The 12,528-nt window shown below is 44.0% G+C and overlaps 1 protein-coding gene and 1 long non-coding RNA gene across 8 annotated transcripts in view; one reads left to right on the forward strand and one right to left on the reverse strand.

Moving 5' to 3' along the window:
* The window catches only part of TRIM2 (tripartite motif containing 2), a 168,603-nt gene that overhangs the window by 22,846 nt on the left and 133,229 nt on the right, over positions 1-12,528 (forward strand). The gene's annotated exons all lie outside the window — the stretch shown is intronic.
* LOC112654650 (uncharacterized) lies at positions 1,508-7,192 on the reverse strand. Of its 2 annotated transcripts, none has more exons than XR_003133190.3 (5): positions 7,067-7,192; positions 5,739-5,955; positions 5,056-5,134; positions 4,599-4,744; positions 1,508-4,332 (listed from the first exon to the last, which is right to left on the reverse strand). It is a non-coding gene; the product is annotated as an uncharacterized LOC112654650 (long non-coding RNA). The 2 variants fall into 2 exon arrangements; XR_004805019.2 differs by lacking the exon at positions 7,067-7,192 and adding an exon at positions 6,046-7,060.

The following is a 12,528-nucleotide window of genomic DNA, read 5'->3' on the forward strand; positions in this document are numbered from 1 at the left end:
ATGTGGGACTCGATCCCAGGACCCTGGGATCATGACTTGAGTGGAAGGCAGATACTCAGCCACTGAGCCACCCAGGCATCCTGAGGATGGATTTTAACCCGAACACAGTGACTCTTGACGTGTTGTGATAAAGCAAGTGTAACAAAAATTCCCTCACTATATGAAGGCATGGGGATGTAGCTGGAGTGGAGTGACAGTCTTCAGGTCTGGGTCTGGGGTCTGTTATCTCCCTCACCTTGACTTATTCCCTCACAGTACCAAGATTTAGGGGAGATTTAGGGGAGGAGTACCAAGGAGAAAGAGCTGGAAGGTCATGCAAGACAGGGAAGTGATGTCGCCATGTGCAGGTTCAAAGCCCTACCAAAAAAATGCAGGTGACACATTCTCCTGGTGGCCAGAACCAGAGGAGGGACAGAAACAGCAGTGCTACCAGCTGCTGATGCTGCTCAGCCTGGTGCTCCCACCTCCTCTTTGCACTCTCCCCCACCTTTCTCTCTACTTTCTGGTCTGCAGAAGCTTGCCTGGAAACCTCTTCCCACTTGGAATCAGTCTGCCATTAATAATCACAGCCCAAGGGTGCCTAAGGTGCTGGCTGCAGAGTGTGTGATTTTCAAAGATGTGGTGGTAAGAGTGGCTCTGTTTTCCATGGAAATGCTTGCATGGCCTGTGGTGGTTTTCTTTCTTTCTCCCCTTGCCCTTCTGGTGATTCTGAGTCAATGGGACTGTAGGTTAAAGATGTGGCAACCAAGACAGAAGACAGTGGTCTTCCCTGAAAGTGCAGTCAACACATTTAATTCAACAGAAAAAATTCACCTTCCCACCTTGTCCCTTATTCATTCCAGCTGGCTGTGAGACTCTAGTTGAATGGAGAGTGGAGGGATATAAGTATCTTCCAGGACAGATGGGGTTATCCTTAGGTGTGAGGCTTCTCTAGCTCCTCATCAGACCCACCAAGGGTGTCCGAAGGAGCTGGTTCTTTCTAGCCCATGTGCCAGGCGGGCCACACCCCCAGCAGTGATGGCCAGCCCCCCAGCACTGTGATTCTTTGATAACTATTTCCTAAGAAGAGGGTGATTATTTTAGTCATATTGTCACCTATTCATTTTAACTTCATTAATAAAATAGTTTCTTTTCACTATAAAATGCAGGTAACTGACTAGTGCCTAATGAATAAATTCAGGGAAGTTGTAGAGAGCTCCGCTTGTACATCAATAAATAGGCTATCAACAAACCCGGTTCTTACCATAAAGACAGATAAGATGCAAATAAGCTCAAGGGCAAATAAACCATATCTCCTAAGCCACTTTTATTAAATGCATTGCAAGATATTGGTTGCTACCGTATCTGAACAAAACTCAACTGTTTATTTTCTTATGTATATTTTTATTGGAGTTCGATTTGCCAACATACAGTATAACACCCAGTGCTCACCCCGTCAAGTGCCCCCTTCAGTGCCCGTCACCCAGTCACCCCATCCCCCCGCCCCCCTCCCTTTCCATTACCCCTTGTTTGTTCCCCAGAGTTAGGAGTCTCTCATATTTTGTCACCCTCTCTGATTTTTCCCACTCATTTTCTCTCCTTTCCCCTATAACCCCTTTCACTATTTTTTATGTTCCCTGTATGAGTGAAACCATATGATGATTGTCCTTCTCCGATTGACTTACTTCACTAAGCATAATACCCTCCAGTTCTATCCACGTCAAAGCAAATAAAACTCAACTGTTTACTGGCTAACTACATTCAGGGGGCCTAAAGGATCCATATTCCCTCCTCTTTGTTAAGGGCCTAGGCAATTTTTTCTAGTGTATTGATTCTATCAGGCAGTTATTGGGAATGATGTACACAGTGGGCTCTTCTCCACTCTTGAGATGCTCATAGGTGAAGGTTTCTAACACAGCAGTAACGATGACCTCCTTGTAACTGGAATGAGTGGAAGTCACGGAAGCGGGATTGGGGAATAATGGGAGCAGCATGTTGTCTGGTAAATCTAGGGAAACACATTGGGGCAACCTACTGCATTTGGGGGCCCAGAGTTGAGCTTGATAGCAGGAGAACGGCAGATTTGTGAATTTTAGAGATAAAAGAGGTAGAAGTGGCAATAAGCTAGAAATGCGAACAATATTTCTTTTTAATTTGGATTTTTCCTTTTTCTTAAAAAAAGGAATACTCCCTTAAAATTTAATATCTGAGTCATGACAAATAAATGTATGATTCTGATTAGATCGTGGGCTGGAAAAGACATTATTGTGACAATTGGTAAAATCGGAATATGGACTAGAAATGAGGTAGTAGTATTGCATCAATGAAAACATTCCTGAATTTTGTAACTATGGTTGTGTGGAAGCGTTTGTCTTTGACTTGTTCATTTTGAAGTGCTTAAGAGTATAAAGGGGCATGATGTATGGAGTTCCCTCTAAAATGGTTAAAAATTACATGATAAAATTAAGAACAATAAAGCAAATGTGGCAAAACACTAGTAATTGCTAAGCCTGCGTAAAGGGTGTACCAGAGTTCTCACTACTATTCATGCAACTAAAATTAAAATTACTTCCCAATGAGAAAATTTTTGTGTGCTGTTGGTTGCATTGGTTAAGACTTAATTCAGCTGTGACAGAAAACTCACAACAGCTTGATCAAGAGGGAAATTTATTTCTCTCTCAGGTAGAAAGAATCCAGAGGAGAATAGTCCAGTCCAGTTCATAAAGTTGTCAGAGTCTAGGCCTCCATTGCTTTTGTTATTTGTGTACCCTGGTAACTGGCTTCCAACTCAAGGTCAAAGAGGGCTGCTGGGGTACCAGCCATTCCCCACATTCCAGCCAGCGGGAAGGGGAAAGGTTTGAAGAAAAGTGTGAAGGGGAACCAAAGGGCTGTGTCACCTGTGACACCTTCCACAAGGTTTCCTGGAAGATGTCGCTAGTTTTTCCCTGTGCATCTCATTGGTCAAAACATAGTCTTATGGCCACAGTTAGCTGGAAGGGAACCTAAGAAATGAAGCCTTTGTTCTAGTGTTCCTGGGCCCATATACAGATCAAGGGTTCCAGCGGATGGAAGAAAGGGAGGATGATGGTGGACAATTAATAGTCGCTACCAAATGAAGTCACCGCCAAGACAGCTTCTACCCAGGCAGCCTCCGTAATCTTGTTACCCAAGAGCCCTGCCGGACTTTGGGCTGGTCCTACCATGTGAATGCATTAGTGCAGCAGGCGATGTTTGTAGGCTGTAGTTTGTGCAGCTCACTACCGTTTCAAATAGCGAGACTCTGGATTTGTGGAAGATTTGCTAACAACCAACTGATGGACTCGTTAAAGATTAATTCCTCAGACGGCTTTGGTCTAAGAGAACAAACTTTAAAAAAAAAAAGCTGAAGAGGATATTGTGAGTCAGAATTAAGGCTGTAGTGCCTTTTGGCTGCCTCCCATGCTTACAGGGAAATAGGAGTAATATTTATTTTGCAGTTGATAGAGGATGAAGAGGCCTATTTTGTGGGAAAGTTTGCTATGCTAACAAGCAGTTTTTCTAGTTCCTTGAGATGTTGGCTTTGAGGCAAGGGGTAATACAAAATGATTCTTGATCAAACAACTTGAGAGTCATGGAGACTATACTCTTTTCTTAGATACTCACAGTGCATGTTAATACATTAAGGGCTCTGAGAAGGTCCGCAGCAAGGAAGTCTGTTTCATTCGGAATCATCCAGTCTTAACTACAATTTTGTATTTTCCCTGGTTTCACTTATTTGCTTCTCTCCTGGGGAGACTACCTTGGGAAATGCTGTGTCAAGGCATCTTTTGAGTCATGAAGCTCACACTGATCTGCCTTTAGCTTCATTCTGAGACACTCATGCTGGACTCTGCTCATTCATATTTCACAGAAAAAGGGACTTATATTACCATTTAAGCATAATGACAAGGGTTTTTTTCTTTCAGATGGTTGAAATTGGAAGCAAATGGAAGCCCCAGTCCTGTGGCAGTAGATGGATTGGCACCTAAGAGCTTTTTAAGGGATCTTTAGAAAGTCAACACCTGATTAATGCAGTATCACATAAGACTAGACTGAGTCACTGGGCACATGAACCTCAGTGCATCAAGCATCCCGTGGTGTTCCCAGCAGGGACTTGAGTGCAGACAGGCAGCTGCCCTGTGTTTAGGATGCTGGTTAGGAGGAGGACAATCTTTAACCATAATAGACTTTTGTTGCCAGATCTCTGTGGTTAAGTGGACAATCACCACAGCCCTGGAATTCTCTTCCAAACCAGGCCAAATTCTCAGAACACAAAATTGAATTTTATTTAAGCTGGTAAGATGAGGACAGCTATTTTCACTTGGCATTTGAGACCTGCAGGGAACAAAATGAACTTGCTTTGTCTTCATAGGGCTACCTAGTAAACATAATTTTGCCTCTGTGAAGCTAACTAAACAAGAGGAATACTTTGCCCTCAACAAATTAACAGCTCCATTAGCTCAGTGCATTTTTTGGTACATTTTAAATAAATTTCCAAATTGTAACATAAGGTTTTTCTTTTGTGAAGTTCATGGCACATTTCACATGCCATCTCATTAATTTTTACCATACCCCTAGGAGGTGGGAATTGTTATTCTTACCAGGACAATAGAGGCTCTAGGCAGCCTTGCGTCATGCAGCTAATTGGAAGATGGCCAGAAGCAGAGGCAAGAGCTCCTTGGTCCCAAGTCTTAGCTGTCAGAGCACATGGCCTTTGAAAGTCAAGTTTTCAATGTTGCAATCTTGCCTAGAGGAAAAAAAAATCATCCCTTGGGGAAAATACTAACTAACCCCTGTTGCTTGTTCCCTTAGGCATCCATTCATTCATTCTACAAATACATATATCAAGTGCCCCCTGGTATGAGGCACTGTTGTATTAGAGACGTCCTTGCCCTCAAAAAGATATGCCTATATACTTGCCTCAAATGTCACATAGAGCCCTCTGGGAAGGACTAAGGAAGAGGATCTCAGGAGGATGAGCATGTATAATTGTAATAATGATGATAAAGAGCTAACTCTTACATAATGAACTTTGTACTCTTCTAAGTACTAACTTACCGGCTGGCTCAGTTGGTAGAGCATACAACTCTTGATCTCGAGGTTGTGAGTTCAAGCCCCCTGTTGTGTGTAGAGATTACTAAAACAATAAATAAGCTTTTTTAAAAAAGTACTAACTTATGTATGCTCATAACAACTCTTTGAAGTGGCTACCATTACTAATCTATATTACAGATGAAGGAATTGAGGCCTGTGGCAGTTCAGTTGCCCAATTCGCACAGAATAGGTGGGATGCCGGCTGGGTAGTTAGACTAACCCTTAGGCATAATGCCTCTTTAGAAAACCTCTTAAAGACAGGAGAAGGAAGAGAGGTGGTTCTGGGGGTTCCTATGGGCTCTGGTCACAGGTGTCAGGCTAGGGGAGTGGCTCTAGCACACAACTTCCAACTGTGTGATGGCCAGATTCTGAGTTAGGCTGGGACAGCCATTTGAGCAGAACAAGAGCTCACCGACTCCCCTGCCTCCAGTGCACACATTAGGAAAACTTATCCCCAGACTGTAAGAGGCTCATGGGCCCAGACCCTGCCACCTCCCATTCTGAAGACAGCTGTGGCTTTCAACCTTCCCTCATCCGCTAAGAACAAGGGGTATGAAGTTAGGGCCAGGATGCAGAAGGTGGGGAGTGTCAGTGATGAGTCCCTGGCACACTTCTCATTTGGACTCAATCCCAGCAACCCCACATACCAGGGCTGGAGGTGGCGATGCAGCGTGTGCTGCTTTCTTGAGGCTGTGAGATGCCCACTGGACTCCTGCTCCTTTCATAGACCAGCTCCTGTCTTCCCTCGTCTCCCCAGGTGACACTGGGCCCCCTGTGCTAGGGAGGATGCTGCACAGAAGTCAGAGGATGTGGGTTTCCATTCTCCAGAAAGTTGTTCTGGCATCTACTTCCTACCTTGAGGTCCTGGCAATGGAGAACCTTGCTTTTAGAAATGGACGTATTCTGGAAAATGGTGTCACCGAATCCCAGTTAACAGCTTTGCATCATCCTCACCTCTGACATTTTCTGCATCCTTGAAGGGAAAGCAAGGAAAGGGCTCCCTACCCACCTTGGTCCATTGAGGGCTCACAGCAGCCCATTTTACAGGTGGGGAAACTGAGGCCCTCAGGGAGAAACTGAGTTGCAGAAGGGGAAGAAGCTGTCCTTTGGTTCAGAGCTGGAAGTGAAGCCAGACAGGGGAGAGCGCAAAGAAGGAGTGCCTCTTGAGGCTGCACCAGATGCCATTGGGTCTGCAGATTCCAGGTGGTTTGGGGGATCATAAAACCAGGAAAGGAGATGTGCTGTCTCGGCTGGGCGAAGCCCTGGGGCCTGAGTACATGGGTTCAGGCCCTAGTCTGGCGCTTGTCTGCTGTATGACCTCGGGTGGTATGTGTCTGAGACTCGGTTTTCTCATCTATACACAGTGTGTACCCCAGAGGACCGTTATGAGGACTGAATGAGCTGGAACGTGAGAATAAAAGCAGCGAACACAGTGCCCGCTGTGTCCCAGGTGCCCGCTCAGGGTTAGTGTTATGGAACTGAGTTCATTCTCAGTCCTTGGGGCGTGCATGCTATGATATGGTACATGTTATGATTTTGTGGATTTCTCCCCAAATCCATGAGATGATTCAGAATAATTTAATTCTTGTGTTAAATGATAAAAATTGCAATTGTCCTCCAGCCCCACTGGCTTCTTTTTGTTCCTCATTCTCAAGAAGTGCTGCCCTACATCAATCAAGGCTGTTCCTTCCCTCTGCTTCCCTCCCACCTCCTCAAGATGCCTTTCCTGTGGCCTGGTCCCTTCCATCAGATCACCCTGGTTGTTCCTTTGGAGTTGTTGTCGCCCATGATCTTATTTATTATCTGATTTTCCCCAGGGAGCTTGTTCACTGCTGTATCTCTACCACTCAGCATAGTAGCTGGAATATAAGAAAGATGTGATGAAAGAAAGAAAGAGACAGAAATAGAGAGAGAGAGAGAGAGTAAATGATAAGGTTGGCTCTCTTAGTGTCTGGCCCCAAAGCCCCGATCTCACCGCCTGATGCCGTCACAGATTACACTTGCTCCAGAACCTTTCCTGCCCTCGCTGGCGCAGAGCCACCTTGCTCTCCCCTGATGCACAGCCTTTGTGGTCTGTGCCGCCACTGGGTGATGTTGCGTAAGCTGCCCCTCAGCCCTCCCACTTGCATTTATGGTTTAACAATTGCATTATTTCACATTCCTGTGACAAGGCCCCATGGCCCCAGCCAGATGAAAAACGTTCCTGGAAAGTGTGTGTTGGATAAAGTAGAAAAAAAGAGACATCTGCTGAGGGTATGTACGAGGGCTGGCGGAGGGCTGTAGCAAAGGTTGGAGCAGTGTCTGAGGCCCCAGCTCTGCATGTAGGTTCTGTGAGTGACACCCAGGGGGTGAGACAGGATTGTCCAGAAGGGTACAGGGGAACGGAGAAGGAGGCTGTGGGATCAGGCTCAGATCCAGGTTTATGACAGTGTTAGCAAACTCACTCAAGAGAGAGGCCCTGGATGAGAAAGAGCCAAAGGTACCTAATGAAGAAATAAAAGAAGCTCAGAGATTAGTGATAGCAAAAACATGCCAAGCAAAGAGTAGGATCCCTTGCAGGTGCATATTGGATGATCATGAGGAACTTTCAGATCTGTGTTCTAGTTCCAACTCCGCCACTTAGATTAGTCTTATCTTGGGCGAGTTTCTTGACTTTTCTGAGCTTCACCTTCCTCATGTGTAAAATGGGGATAACAGTTGCCAACCTCGTAGAGGTTAATTGGCAGAGTCAGGGTAAAGCACAGTACTACTCAATAATGTAATGTCTGTGACAAAGGACAGCCAAGTTGAATGGTGATGAACTTCCTGAACATAATGAGTGAACCACAGGCCTTTTACCTTGGCCAGGGATTCTAGTTCATGGGGCAGAGAGAGTGTAATTTAATCTGCTTGGGCTGCCATAACAAAATACCATAGCCTGAGTGGTTTAAACCACAGAAATGTATTTTCTCACACCTCTTGAGGCTGGAAGTCTGAGATCAGGGTCCCAGCATGGTCCTGTTGGATCAGAGCCCCACCTTTATGACCTCATTTAGCCTCATTTACTTCCTTAGAGGTCCCATCTCCAAATATAGTCACACTGATGTTAGAGTTTCAACTTATGAGTGGGGGGAGGCACAAATATCCAGTCCACAATGGGAGGATAAGGAATCGCGTGAGTGACAAGAAGTCCTCTGGGCACTTTGAGAAAAACTTGTTCTCCCCAGCCGTGGCCAATTAAGATGGGCTTTGGATGGCAGGAGTAAGGATGAATGAGTTCAGCCTTGCTCACCTGTGATTGGCCTGAGGTGACATTCCAGTGGCCCTTTGGGAATCAGGACACTACCATCCATATGCTGCTTTTCCCCTGTCATCAGGAAGTGGAGTGGGGTCTCTCAGGAGAAACCTCATCAGGAGCATAGAATCGGCTGGCATCCTTCATGCCTGGTGACACATTGCCACGTGCACTAGTCATTTTCTCCATGGTAGGGAATGCCATTCCTTCTTTTTGGAGTGCAGTAGTAGTGTCCTATTCCATCCAAATACCATTTCTAGGACAAATTCCCTAGCCAGATATTCTTTTTCTTTTTTAATTAATTAATTTTTCTCCAGTCTTTAAAAAATTTTTTTTAAAAAATCTTATTCATTTATTCATGAGAGACACAGAAAAAGAGACAGAGACATAGGCAGAGGGAGGAGAAGCAGGCTCCTTGCAAGGAGCCCAATGTGGGACTCAATCCCGGGAATCCAGGATCACGCCCTGAGCCAAAGGCAGACACTCAACCGCTGAGCCACCCAGGCATCCCAATTTTTCCCCAGTCTTTTTGAGAAATAATTGACATATATCATCATATAAGTTGAAGTTATACAACGTGATGATTTGATTTACATACATTGTGCAATGATACCACAATAAGTTCAGCTAATATCTACCTTCTCATTTAAATACAATAAAAAGAAAAAGGGAAAAAATTTTTCCTTGTGATGAGAACTCTTAGGATCTAACTCTCTTAACTTTCTGACGTAGCATGCAACTGTGCTAGCTGTCGTCATCCTGATATACATGACATTCCTAGTACTTACTTACCTTAGAACTGGAAGTTTGTACCTTCTGACCACTCTCTTCCAATTCTTCCTCCCCCTACCCACTCACCTCCACCCCACCCCCACTTCTGGTAACCACAAATACGATTCCTTTTTCTATGCATTTGGTTGGTTTTTAGATTCCATATGTAAGTGAGATCATACAGCATTTGTCTTTCTCTTTTTGATCTATATGTATGTACCACAACTTCTTTAGCCATTTATCCATCGATAAACACTTAGGTTGTTGCCATGCCTTGGCTACTGTAAACAATGCTGCTGTGAACATGGGGTGCAGATATCTTTCCAAACTCATGTTTTTCTTTTTTTTATATTTTTAAATTTTTTTAAAATTTTTAAAAAAATTTATTTATGATAGTCACACACACACACACAGAGGCAGAGACACAGGCAGAGGGAGAAGCAGGCTCCATGCAGGGAACCCGATGTGGATTCGATCCCGGATCTCCAGGATCGCGCCCTGGGCCAAAGGCAGGTGCCAAACTGCTGCGCCACCCAGGGATCCCTCATGTTTTTCTTAATCCTTGGATATATTCCTAGAAGGAGAATTGCTGGGTCAAATGGCAGTTCTATTTATGAGGACCTTTCATACTGTTTTCCATAGTGGCTATACCCTACTCAGGCATTATTTATTTATTTATTTATTTATTTATCTATCTATCTATCTGCCAGGCATTCTTTAAAATTTTTTTAAATTAATTTTTCATTTAAATTCAGTTTACCAACATATGGTATAATACCCAGTGCTCATCCCATTATGTGCCCTCCTTAATGCCCTTCACCCAGTTACCCCATCCCTCTACTCAGCTCCCTCTTCTTCAACCCTTTTTTTCCAGAGTTGGGAGTCTCTCATGGCTTGTCTTCTTCTCTAATTTTTCCCCACTCAGTTTCCCTCCTTTCCCTTATGGTCCCTTTCACTATTTCTTATATTCCATATATGAGTGAAACGATATGATAGCTGTCTGTCTCCGATTGACTTATTTCACTCAGAATAATACCCTCTAGTTCCATCCACATCAATGTGAATGGTAGGTATTCATGCTTTTTGGTATCAGGCTGAGTAATAGTCCATTTATCTATTTATAAATAGATTTATATTTATATATCTTCTTTAGTCATTCTTTTTTTAAAAAAAAATTTATTTATTTATTCACAAGAGACAGAGAGAGAGAGAGAGGCAGAGACACAGGCAGAGAGAGAAGCAGGCTCCCCACAAGGAGCTGGATGTGGGACTCAATCCCGGACCCTGGGATCACACCCTAAGCCAAAGGCAAACGCTCAATCGCTGAGCCACCCAGGCGTCCCCATCTTTATCCATTCATCTGTCAGAGGATATCTTGGCTCCTTCCACAGTTTGGCTATCGTGGACATTGCTGCTATGAACACTGGGGTGCAGGTGTCCCATCGTTTCACTACATCTGTATCTTTGGGTAAATACCCAGTAGTACAACTGCTGCATCGTAGGGTAGCTCTAGTTTTAACTTCTTGAGGAACCTCTACACTGTTTCCCAGCGTGGGCTGGGAACATTTGTTGTTTACTGACTTGTTAATGTTAGCCATTCTGGCAGGTGTGAGGTGGTATCTCATTGTGGTTTTGACTTGTATCTCCCTAATTTTGCCAGGCATTTTTGACGTCCCCTCAGTAGCATTGTCCCACAGTGATTTGCCCTTTTATGTCCGTTTTTGATACCTACATTCTTCCTATGTATTTATCGAAGGAATTACAAAACAAATGAGCAAATGGGTGAATGAATGGGTGTCTTATTGAAATGTAGTTGGCATATAACATCATATTGTTTTCAGGAGTACAATATAGTGATTTGGTATTTGTATACACTGTGAAATGATCACCACAGTACGTCGACTTACTATCTTGACTCTCTTTCATTTTGACTGTAGTTACCTGAGAGCAGAGTTTAGTTCTTTCTACAAAAAAAAGTCCTGGCCAAAAGAGCATCCACAGAACTAGTTCCTTACATGACAGGCTCCTTATCCAAACAGCTATTCAATGCTCAGGATATCAGTTTGGAAATTTCAGGAATATTTTTGCTTTCACTACATTGGTCTTTTTATTCCAAGTTTACTCAGTGCCAACTTCACTTACATAAAGCAAAAAAGAACGTCAGTCTTAGAGGTTTTAACCTTTTCAGCTTGGTAGTACTCAGCCTTCTCAGGGTAACTCCGTGGATCTGGAACCATAGAGGGACTTGGTGGTCAGCCGTTTGCTGGGGCATGGGGTGTGTTCCCTTCACATTTGCTCTGATGTGTACACATGTAAACATCTGAGCAGCTGTGCCTTTGTGTTTGAAAAAGACCCAGCCTCACTGAAGAGTGGTTTAGCCAATCACATTTATTATGCTTCTGCTTTGTCCTTGGCACCACATGCAGTGCGGACGATCTAAGATGAATTATGCCAATCAGGGAGGATATGCCTCCACTCTCAAGGAGCTCAGAGAGGGAGACAGAATATAGACACAGGAAATTACATAAGGAGAACTGCAGAAGCAGAAAAAGATTTCATGATTCCTGTGGGCCTGTTCACCATGACCAGGGCTAATCTCTCACTAAGGAGGCGTTTGATAAGAAAGATTGGGTTCACTTAGCAGCTGAGTGGGGGAAGCAAACCAAGCAAGATGCACGTGTACCACACACTGCCACTGTTATTCAAATTGACCATCTCCTAGCTCATTGTGGTAGGGAGCTGAGGAAACTGGTAGACAAATGGTTCTCAAGCAGGAGACTTTGTCCCTATGGGACATTTGGCAATGTCTGGAGACATTTTTGGCTGTCACAATGAAGGAGGGTGAAGAGGTACTTCTGGCATCTAGCGGGTAGAGGTCAGGGATGCTGATAAACATCCTATGGTGTATAGGACAACCCCTCACAACAAAGAATTATCCAGCCCAAAATGTTAATGGTACTGAGCTTGAGAAACCCAGTGAGAGCCTGAGGGAAAGTCTGGAGTCTGGTCTGAGTGGTGGGAACTGGGTCACTTTGCTTCCTTGGATCATGGTTTACTTATCTATGACGTAAGAAGCTCTTAGGTTACATTGGGCTCTAACAATCCTTTGATTCAGTGAAGCTGACAAACTGGAGATTGAAGATGAGATGTGAATATCCTCAGAATTTTTTAAAGCAGAAGAAATATGGAGAGTTTTAAGAGATTTTCTAGGAGATAGTACTTAAGCCTCAGATGAATTTTGAAAAATTGGAACCACTTTATCCTCATAAAATCTGTGAAAGAAACTGGAAGAGCCTTGTTCTCATGCTTTGTCGCTAAGGAAGGAATTCTTGTTGGGGCTCAAGGGACAGCACAGAGCAGAATCTTCTAGAATTACACAGAAACTAAGATGC

Source organism: Canis lupus, chromosome 15, assembly GCF_003254725.2.
Source record: "Canis lupus dingo isolate Sandy chromosome 15, ASM325472v2, whole genome shotgun sequence".
Lineage (NCBI taxonomy): Eukaryota > Metazoa > Chordata > Mammalia > Carnivora > Canidae > Canis > Canis lupus.